At 42.3% G+C, this 9,572-nt stretch overlaps 1 non-coding gene across 1 annotated transcript; it reads left to right on the top strand.

Moving 5' to 3' along the window:
• The first annotated feature begins 8,205 nt into the window (after positions 1 to 8,205).
• Positions 8,206 to 8,312, top strand: LOC141694036 (small nucleolar RNA R71). The gene has a single exon (XR_012563369.1). It is a non-coding gene; the product is annotated as a small nucleolar RNA R71 (small nucleolar RNA).
• The last annotated feature ends 1,260 nt before the right edge of the window (positions 8,313 to 9,572 follow it).

Genomic DNA, 9,572 nt, shown 5'->3' with positions numbered 1-9,572 from the left:
GCCTAATGACCGCTGATCTGCTATACGGTTCGCTTAACTTTCGTTCTCGTTTATCGTTTGAGGGATCATACTCGGGATCTTATTACTTAGGTTCCCTTAACCTTTCTCAATATATTATATTCCTTTTATGATCCTCTCCTATAATCCTTTAATTTCAATCCTTTTTATCCTGTTACCTTATACTCAATTCTCTCCGTATCTTGTGGATTTCCGGGAAAAACCAAAGTGTTCGGAATTGGATTCTGACGATCTTTACATACACTTATATACTTCATAGAGTACTAATAATATCCCATAAGATCAATAACAGAACCCCTACATAGCGTGGCATGAAAAGTTTTCTCGTTCAGCAAAAACACTATTCATAAGGGTTTCAAAATTTCTCAAAAATTGGGGTTATTACACCTCTACTGGAAAAAATCTGATTTTGCTCCGTTTCTTCGCCGTAATCTGCCCGTTTCTTTCCTCTCGCAATGGTGAACACATGCCAAGACTTATTCTTGATGATTCCTCCCCCGAAATGCAACTAATACCCTGAAATACATAAACACTAGAAAAACGCATCAAATACACAAAATACTTGATTTCAAGACACCAATTTAAGCCATTTTAAGACGTTCTAAGTGGTATAAAATGCCACTTATCACACCCCCAAACTTAAATCGATGCTTGTCCTCAAGCGTCACAGACTCAAAAACAAATAAAAACATGCATGAATGCAATCTATATGAAAATGCAGCGATCCCCCTTTCTACAATTAACCAACCAAATTGCAACATCTTAACAAATGCAGTTAGATAACTAAAGATCAATAAACTCATGCAAACGGACATACAGCCAGAAACGTGGTGTGTGCAAATGCTTAACAGATATGCTTCGGAACTAGACCAATTATTATGACTTGACTATCCTCAAGGCAATCACATGATTATACAGAGAATAAAAATTCTAGGCACAAAGTGATATTCAACACTACAAGAATTCTGGTGCTTATAACGGAATCGTGCTTTTTATTCACAACACAAATGCTTAATTGACCGTGCAATGAGTGAGGTCCACAAAAGACTTATACAATGGTATCCATGTAACGAGCGTTAGGTTAGCGGATCCCAGACTCTAAAAGCCTTAGGTCACTAGGCACAAAGTCCCCTAAGAACTTAATAACTCGAATACCAAAGAGCCCACTCTTGATCAATTATGTATAAACTAAAAATTATTATTATTATTTTTTTTTTTCTAACTTCTGAGCAAGTGCGTTTCGCTCCATCTTGCTCAACCCTAGACTACTCGCACCATATGCGAGCCGGCTACTAGCCATTTAACGCCTAGCCACAACTAGCAACGAATTCCAAATTTTTTTTTTCCTCCAATTTTTTTTTCATGCCTTTATCACTAAGAACCTATTATCGAATTCTAAGCATAATAAATAGATTGACCTCGAAAACAACCAAATCATAACAACAATCTAGCCCTTACGCATTCTCTAAGATTTAGTGGAATTATAAGTGTTTCTAGCATGCATATCAACCTACACGACTTAATATCACTTTAATGCTATCACTACACTCGCATCAATATCACAATTCAGTCGATAAATCATTGCAAAAGGGATCATGGTAAATGCATGAGCTACATGACATACATAACAAAAAAAAACTATATGGCATAAATTATGCAACTATATGAACTAAGCTATCATGAATATGCAGCTATATGACACACACACAATATTCCTTAACTACCACCCCCAAACTTAAAATCTTCACTGTCCTTAGTGAAGGTAGTAGAAAGGAACACAGGGTATACCTACTCGGAGTCATCATCATCATCACCCTCAGTGGGTGGAGTATCAGGCGGCGGGTATGCAGAGTCCTCACCAAAAACTGGCCACTGGATATCAGCTCCAAGGCCCCGAAAAGCAGTCCCTAACGCAAGGGTGAGCTCCTGAGCAAATCTGCTCTGCGTCTCGTACATAGCATCCATCCGCCGTGTAAGCCTCCTATACTGGGCATCAACCATCCCAGCACCCTCTTGAGCTCTCGAAGAACCAGCCTCATCACGCCCTGGCCTAGCCATCGTAGCACCTCATGCTGGACGCCCTCCTGGAAGACGATAACCCAGCCCATGCTCCTCAGGCTCACCACCGGTCCAATCCTGCATCCCATTCAGCGTCCCAGAATCAATCGGAGCTGCCGACAACTACAACTGCTCATGAGCCGGCCAGTTCACTCCCACTGCTTGGCATAGCTTTGTAACCGTGGATGCATAAGGGATGTTCATATGCTTCGCTCCCCTCAAAAACTTCAGAATTCCTTGGTAGATAAACTCACCAAGGTCCACGTAGTACTCCTCATTCAGAATTCCCCACAACAATTGTGCTCTCTCAACTGTGACCTCGTGTGCATGCGAAGAAGGCAAAATATTAGCACAAATAAATGCATTCCATGCACGGGCATACCAGTTCATGGCGATCACCGGAAAGTGACGATACTCATTAGTGCCGGTCCTGAAGGTCCAAACTGTGCCCGGTCGACAGAGAGTCGCACAAATCAAATCCAAGTCAAAATCCTCAGCAGTCTTTTCATTCCAGTTCTCCTCCTCGGGTTTCCTCTCTCACTGGCCAATCACACGGCGAATCACCGCAGGGTGATAATCAACTGTCAGCCCTCGGACCACAGAAAATCCATTCTTTTTGGCCTTCGCGTTTGCGTAGAACTCGCGAACAACGCTCATCGGTACCGCCTCGGGTGACTCACAAAAAGCTATCCACCCCTTCTCTGCAATCATGGGCATCAACTCACCATCCCTCCCTGATGGTAAAAACCCTCTCTCCTTCAGAATCGGCTTCCCCAACAGCCTAGTGTACTCCTCCTCCGCGGCTCTGTCAGTTAATCGAGGCCTTGCAGCAGTACCCCTCGATGAATCAGTAGTAGGAACTGTGCTGCTGCTGTCAATAGTGCGTGCTCTCTTGGGTGCCATTTGATTCGTGAATAAAAGTGTGTAAGAACTGAGTTTTGGTGCTTGGGAGAGAGTTTAAGTGTAGGAAGTTTGTGGGAGATATGTAGGATAGGTGTATGTATATATAGGGTGTGGAGTAGGTTAAATTAGATTAGGAGTGGGGTTGAGGGATAAAATCATGGGGTAATGGGAAAAGAATTCGTGGGTTTATGGACTGTGATGGGTTTTTGTGTTTTTTTTCTGAACTGTAAAAAAAATTCTGGTACTCGACCCCTGAGCGGTCGCTCAACGAAGCTGAGTGTGCTGCGCGGGCGCTCAGCTTGCTGAGCGGTCGCTCAGCAATGCTGAGCGGGCGCTCAGGGGGTCACTGGAAAATTTTTTTCAGCCCCTATTTTCTGATTTTTTTTTTTGGATAGGTTATTAACTTCTAAGGGTTCCTGTAACAACAATTCATGGGTTGCCTCCCACGCAGCGCTTCTTTTTCGTCATTAGCTTGACGTTTCGTACCCTTCTCAAGTAGTCAACAAAATCGCACTAACCACTTCTCGGTTTGCCATGTCCCAATAGTAGTGCTTCAAATGCTGACCGTTAACCTTGAATGCTTGGTCCGGATCATTCTCAAAAATTTCCACCGCTCCATGTGGAAACACAGTTTTGACGATAAAAGGCCCAGACCACCTCGATTTCAACTTCCATGGAAAAAGTCGGAGCCGAGAGTTGAATAAGAGAACTTGTTGCCCCAGCACAAATAACTTAGGATGTAGCTTCCTATCGTGCCACCTCTTCACCTTTTCCTTATACATTTTGTTATTCTCATACGCTTGAAGTCGAAATTTATCAAGTTCATTAAGCTGAAGCATTTTTTTCTTACCAGCTGCATCTAAATCCAGGTTCAACTTTTTCAATGCCCAGTAAGCCTTATGCTCAAGCTCCGTAGGTAGATGACATCCCTTACCGTACACCAACTGAAACGGGGACATACCAAGTGGAGTTTTGTATGCTGTTCTGTAAGCCCAAACAGCTTCATCGAGCTTTAAAGACCAATCCTTCCTTGACGGACAAACAACCTTCTCTAGAATGCGCTTTATCTCTCTGTTAGACACTTCCGCTTGACCATTTGTTTGCGGATGATAGGTAGTAGCTACTCGATGATTCACATTATAACGCTGCATCATAGAAGTGAACTTACGGTTGCAGAAATGCGATCCTTCATCACTTATGATTACCCGAGGTGTTCCAAACCTTGTGAAAATTTGCTTATGAAGAAAATTTAGCACTTCCTTTGCATCATTTGTCGGTAACGCTTTAACTTCGACCCATTTTGAGACATAATCGACTACCAGCAAGATGTACTGATTATTGCAAGACGAGATAAAAGGCCCCATGAAATCGATTCCCCAAACATCAAAGACCTCGACTTCAAGCATCACATTTAATGGCATCTCATCCTTCCTTGTCAAATTTCCCACTCTTTGGCAACGATCACACCTTAAAATAAACTGATGAGCATCCTTGAACAAAGTAGGCCAAAAAAAACCTGCTTGCAGAATACGAGCTGCCGTCTTCTCACCACCATAGTGTCCACCATAAACCGTGGAATGGCAGTCTCGTAATATCCCCTCCGTCTCACAGAACGGGATACATCTCCTGATGATCTGGTCAGCTCCCTGTCTAAACAAATATGGTTCATCCCACATATACCACTTCACCTCATGCAGAAACTTCTTCTTTTGAGCGGATGTCAAATTAGGAGGCATTACATTGCTGACGAGATAGTTTACAATATCTGCAAACCATGGTTCTTCCTCCTGAATTGCAAACAACTGCTCATCCGGAAAAGATTCATTGATTAACGTCCTATCTTTTGAAGTAGAATCGGGATTCTCCAACCTAGAGAGATGGTCAACTACTTGATTCTCAGTACCTTTTCTATCCTTGATCTCTAACTCAAATTCCTGAAGTAAAAGCACCCAACGAATGAGTCTCGGCTTCGAATCTTTCTTGGAAACCAGATAGCGAATAGCCGCATGATCAGTGAATACTGTTACTTTCGTACCAAGTAGATACGATCGAAATTTCTCGAAACTAAAGACTATAGCCAAAAGCTCCTTCTCAGTAGTGGTGTAGTTCAATTGGGCCCCATTTAAAGTCTTACTCGCATAGTAGACCACATGGAAGAGATTTTTCTTGCGCTGCCCCAGAACTGCACCTACCGCATAATCACTCGCATTACACATCATCTCAAACGGTTCTGTCCAATCTGGTGCTGTAATAGCTGGTGCAGTGATCAAACTCTTCTTGAGAGTCTCGAATGCTGCCAAACATTCATCATCAAATTTGAAAAGCACATCTTTCTCAAGAAAATTGCACAACGGCTTAGATATCTTTGAAAAGTCCTTGATGAATCGCCGATAAAAACCCGCATGACCAAGAAAACTACGGATTCCTTTCACAGAGTTAGGTGGGGGAAGATTTTCAATGACTCCCACTTTGGCCTTGTCCACCTCCAGACCCTTGTTAGAGACCTTATGCCCAAGAATAATGCCTTCACGCACCATAAAATGACATTTCTCCCAATTGAGCACCAAATTAGTTTCCACGCATCTTTTGAGTACGGTGCGCAGATTATTCAAACATTCATCATATGAATGTCCAAAGACGGAGAAGTCGTCCATGAACACTTCGACGTTATTTCCAATCATGTCAGAGAATATAGCCATCATACATCTCTGAAAAGTGGCCGGGGCGCCACATAACCCAAACGAAACTCTGCGAAAAGCAAACGTGCCAAATGGACAAGTGAAGGTAGTCTTTTCCTGATCCTCTGGTGCAATACAAATCTGATTATACCCTGAATAACCATCCAGAAGACAAAAATACTCATGACCCGCCAACATGTCAAGCATCTGATCAATAAATGGAAGAGGGAAGTGATCCTTCCTTGTGGCTTTGTTCAATTTTCTATAATCCATACATACTCTCCATCCTGTAACTGTTCGAGTGGGGATGAGCTCATTCTTTTCATTTGCAACCACAGTGATACCTCCTTTCTTAGGTACACATTGTACGGGGCTCACCCACGAGCTGTCAGAAATAGGATAAATGATGCCTGCATCCATCCATTTCAGAATTTCTTTCTTCACCACCTCCTTCATGATGGGATTCAGTCTTCGCTGCTGTTCCACAGTTGGCTTACTACCTTCCTCTAGCAGAATTATATGTATACAATATGAAGGACTTATCCCCTTGATGTCTGCTATGGTCCATCCAATAGCCGATTTGAATTCTCTCAAAATCCTTAAGAGCTTGTCTTCCTCACTACATGAAAGGTCAGATGAAATAATAACAGGTAACGTAGATGAATCACCTAAAAAAGCATACCTCAAGTGTTCAAGTAATGGCTTGAGCTCCAAGGTAGGTGCTTCCTCTATTGATGGTTTGAGCTTTCCTTCAGCATTCTTAAGGTCAGAAGTACCAAGAGATTCAAACGGCATGTCCAGCTTTCGCTTCCAGGGAGAAGCGTTCAGATATTGTAATTGCTCGTTGCCATCTTCATCATCACTGTCACAATCCCCCACCAAGGCCTTTTCCAATACATCAGACATTAACATGCGATCGAGTTCCGAAGTAATCGCAGAATCAATCACATCTACTTTTAAGCACTCCTCATCTTCTGTAGGGAATTTCATTGCCTTGAATATGTTGAAGGTCACATCCTGCTCTAGTACCCGCATAGTAAGTTCACCTTTTTGCACATCTATCAAGGTACGGCCAGTAGCCAAGAAAGGTCTTCCCAAGATTATGGGAATCTTCTTATCTTCCTCAAAATCCAGAATAACAAAATCTGCAGGAAAGAAGAGCTTATCCACCTTGACGAGCACATCCTCCACTATGCCCCTTGGGTAAGTAATGGAACGATCAGCCAATTGTAGAGACATGTATGTGGGTTTTGGATCAGGCAGATCCAACTTTTTAAAGATCGACAACGGCATCAGATTAATGCTTGCTCCCAAATCACAAAGGCATTTGTCAAAAGTCAAATTGCCAATGGTGCAAGGAATGGTGAAGCTTCCTGGATCTTTCAGTTTTGGTGGTAACTTTTGCTGCAGAACAGCGCTGCATTCTTCCATGAGAGCAACGGTTTCAAGGTCATCCAGTTTCACCTTCCTTGAAAGAATAGTCTTCATAAACTTCGCATAACTAGGCATTTGCTCCAGAGCCTCAGCGAAAGGTATATTGATGTGAAGTTTCTTGAACACCTCCAGAAACTTCCCGAACTGTCTATCCAGCTTTTGTTGCTGCAATCTTTTAGGAAAAGGTGGTGGAGGATAGAGCTGTTTCTCGCCTGTATTAGCCTCAGGCAGAGTGTGTTCAACAGTAGTCTTCCTTAGTTCCGCCGCTTTCTCCTTTTGCTTAGATTCTTCATCATTAATTTCAGCTTCTCCTTCTTTTGCCTTTTCAACATCAGCAACTTTTCCAGACCTTAAGGTAATAGCCTTGACTTGCTCTTTAGCTTCCTTCCTGCCTGGTACTTCCGTGTCACTGGGAAGAGTGCCAGGTTGATGATTGAGCACTGCATTGGCTAATTGACCGATTTGATTTTCCAAGGTCTTGATAGAAACCGCCTGACTCTTGCATAACAGCTTAAGTTCCTCAAAATCATCACTAGTAGGTACAGCCGTACTTCCCTGTTGAGGCTATGATTGCCTTGTAGCATACTGCTGTGGTTGCTGGAATCCAGGTGGGTTAAACTGTTTACTCACTCCTTGCTGATATGGTGGCTGAATAGCATTCTGATTATTCCCCCAGCTGAAATTTGGATGATTTCTGTTGTTAGGATGATAGGTCGCTGGCACAGGCTGCTGTTGTCACTGATAATTATTCACATACTGAATAGATTCGTTGACCAGAGAATACTGATCTGTAGCATGAGAACCTGCACAAAGCTCACAAACCATAGCTATTTGATTAACTCCATATGTAGCCAAAGAATCAACCTTCATTGATAGCGCTTGGAGCTGGGCTGCAATAGCGGTGGCTGCATCAACTTCCAGAATACCTGCTACCTTTCCTGACGTCATCCTCTGAGTTGGGTTTTTATGCTCATTTGCAGCCATCGTCTCTATAAGATTATACGCCTCAGTATAGCTTTTAGCCCATAAGGCGCCTCAAGCTGCTGCATCGAGCATGGGCCGAGATTGGGCCCCCAAACCATTATAGAAACCAGTGATCACCATCCAATCCGGCATTTCATGATGTGGACATTTTCTCAACATTTCCTTGTAGCGTTCCCAAGCCTCGCACATAGATTCAGTAGGTTGCTGCGCAAACTGAGTAAGAGCACTCCTCATAGCAGCAGTCTTTGCCATCGGATAAAACTTCACCAGAAACTTTTGCGCAAGATCTTGCCACGTAGTGATGGACCCAACTGGTTCAGAATATAACCAGTCTTTAGCCTTGTCCCTCAGTGAGAATGGGAAAAGCCTCAACTTGATAGCCTCATCAGTCACGCCATTATACTTAAAAGTGCTGCAGATCTCGACAAAATTCCTTATGTGCATGTTGGGGTCTTCAGTTGCCGCTCCTCCAAAAGAAACAGAATTCTGCACCATCTGAATAGTGCCCGGCTTGATTTCAAAGGTGTTAGCTTGAATAGCCGGATGAAGGATGCTTGACTGAATGTCATCAATTTTAGGCCGAGAAAAATCCATAAGAGCTGGATCAGCTTGAACAGTACGATCTCCCATGTTTACTGGTTCTTTCCGCTCAGTTCCTGAATCCGAATCCTCAAAATCTAACTTCTCCGTAATATCAAGAACTTCGTCTGTCTCCTCAGCTGTATCTAAAGTCCTCTTGCGAGCACGAGAACGAGTTTGCATAAACGCTTGCTAAAGTACCTGAAACACAACCGGAAACAATAAGTAACTACTACGTCCTAATCACTGAGTCCTAATGACCAATGATGGTAAGTACATAAACTAAACAAATACGCCGAGTCCCCGGCAGCGGCGCCAAAAACTTGTTAGGGCGAAATCACGCACTAATATTCACGCAAGTATACGCGTTCGCAAGTAATATAGAATACTTTCTAGTTCGTTCCCACAGAGACTCAGACTAAATTATTGTCTAATTAAACTCACTCACCAATGTATGATTACTTCTCAATGTTAAGACACTAACACTTAAGATTGTTGATTAAATATTAACTATAATTAACTACTTAATTAATCACTTACTTAACACTTCAAATTATCAATAATAAAACACTCATGAGATCACAACTTCATTATTACTTCCTTCAATAGCCATTGTTATTACCTTTAGCATGTGACGGTGATGATATTAATCGAATAACACGAAACTGATAAAAGCCAACTTTCATTGTACTAATACCATTCTACCAAGCATCCACAATTAAGATAGAAGTTGAATAGTCATCAATTATGTTGAGTTCCTATATGTCTACAGAAATTGACAACACAACGATTTAAGCACAAGTTATTCCTTTTGATTACATAGGGCAAATAAAACTGTTAGAGTTACCCACTAATCATGCACAACATACATGAACATATGCTAGCATGGCAAGTTCTAAATCTCAAGATCCACCGTCG

The sequence above is a fragment of the Apium graveolens genome, chromosome 10 (genome assembly GCF_009905375.1).
Source record: "Apium graveolens cultivar Ventura chromosome 10, ASM990537v1, whole genome shotgun sequence".
Classification (NCBI taxonomy): domain Eukaryota; kingdom Viridiplantae; phylum Streptophyta; class Magnoliopsida; order Apiales; family Apiaceae; genus Apium; species Apium graveolens.
Note: the sequence above shows the minus strand (reverse complement) of the source record. Positions and strands in the feature narration are given on the sequence as shown.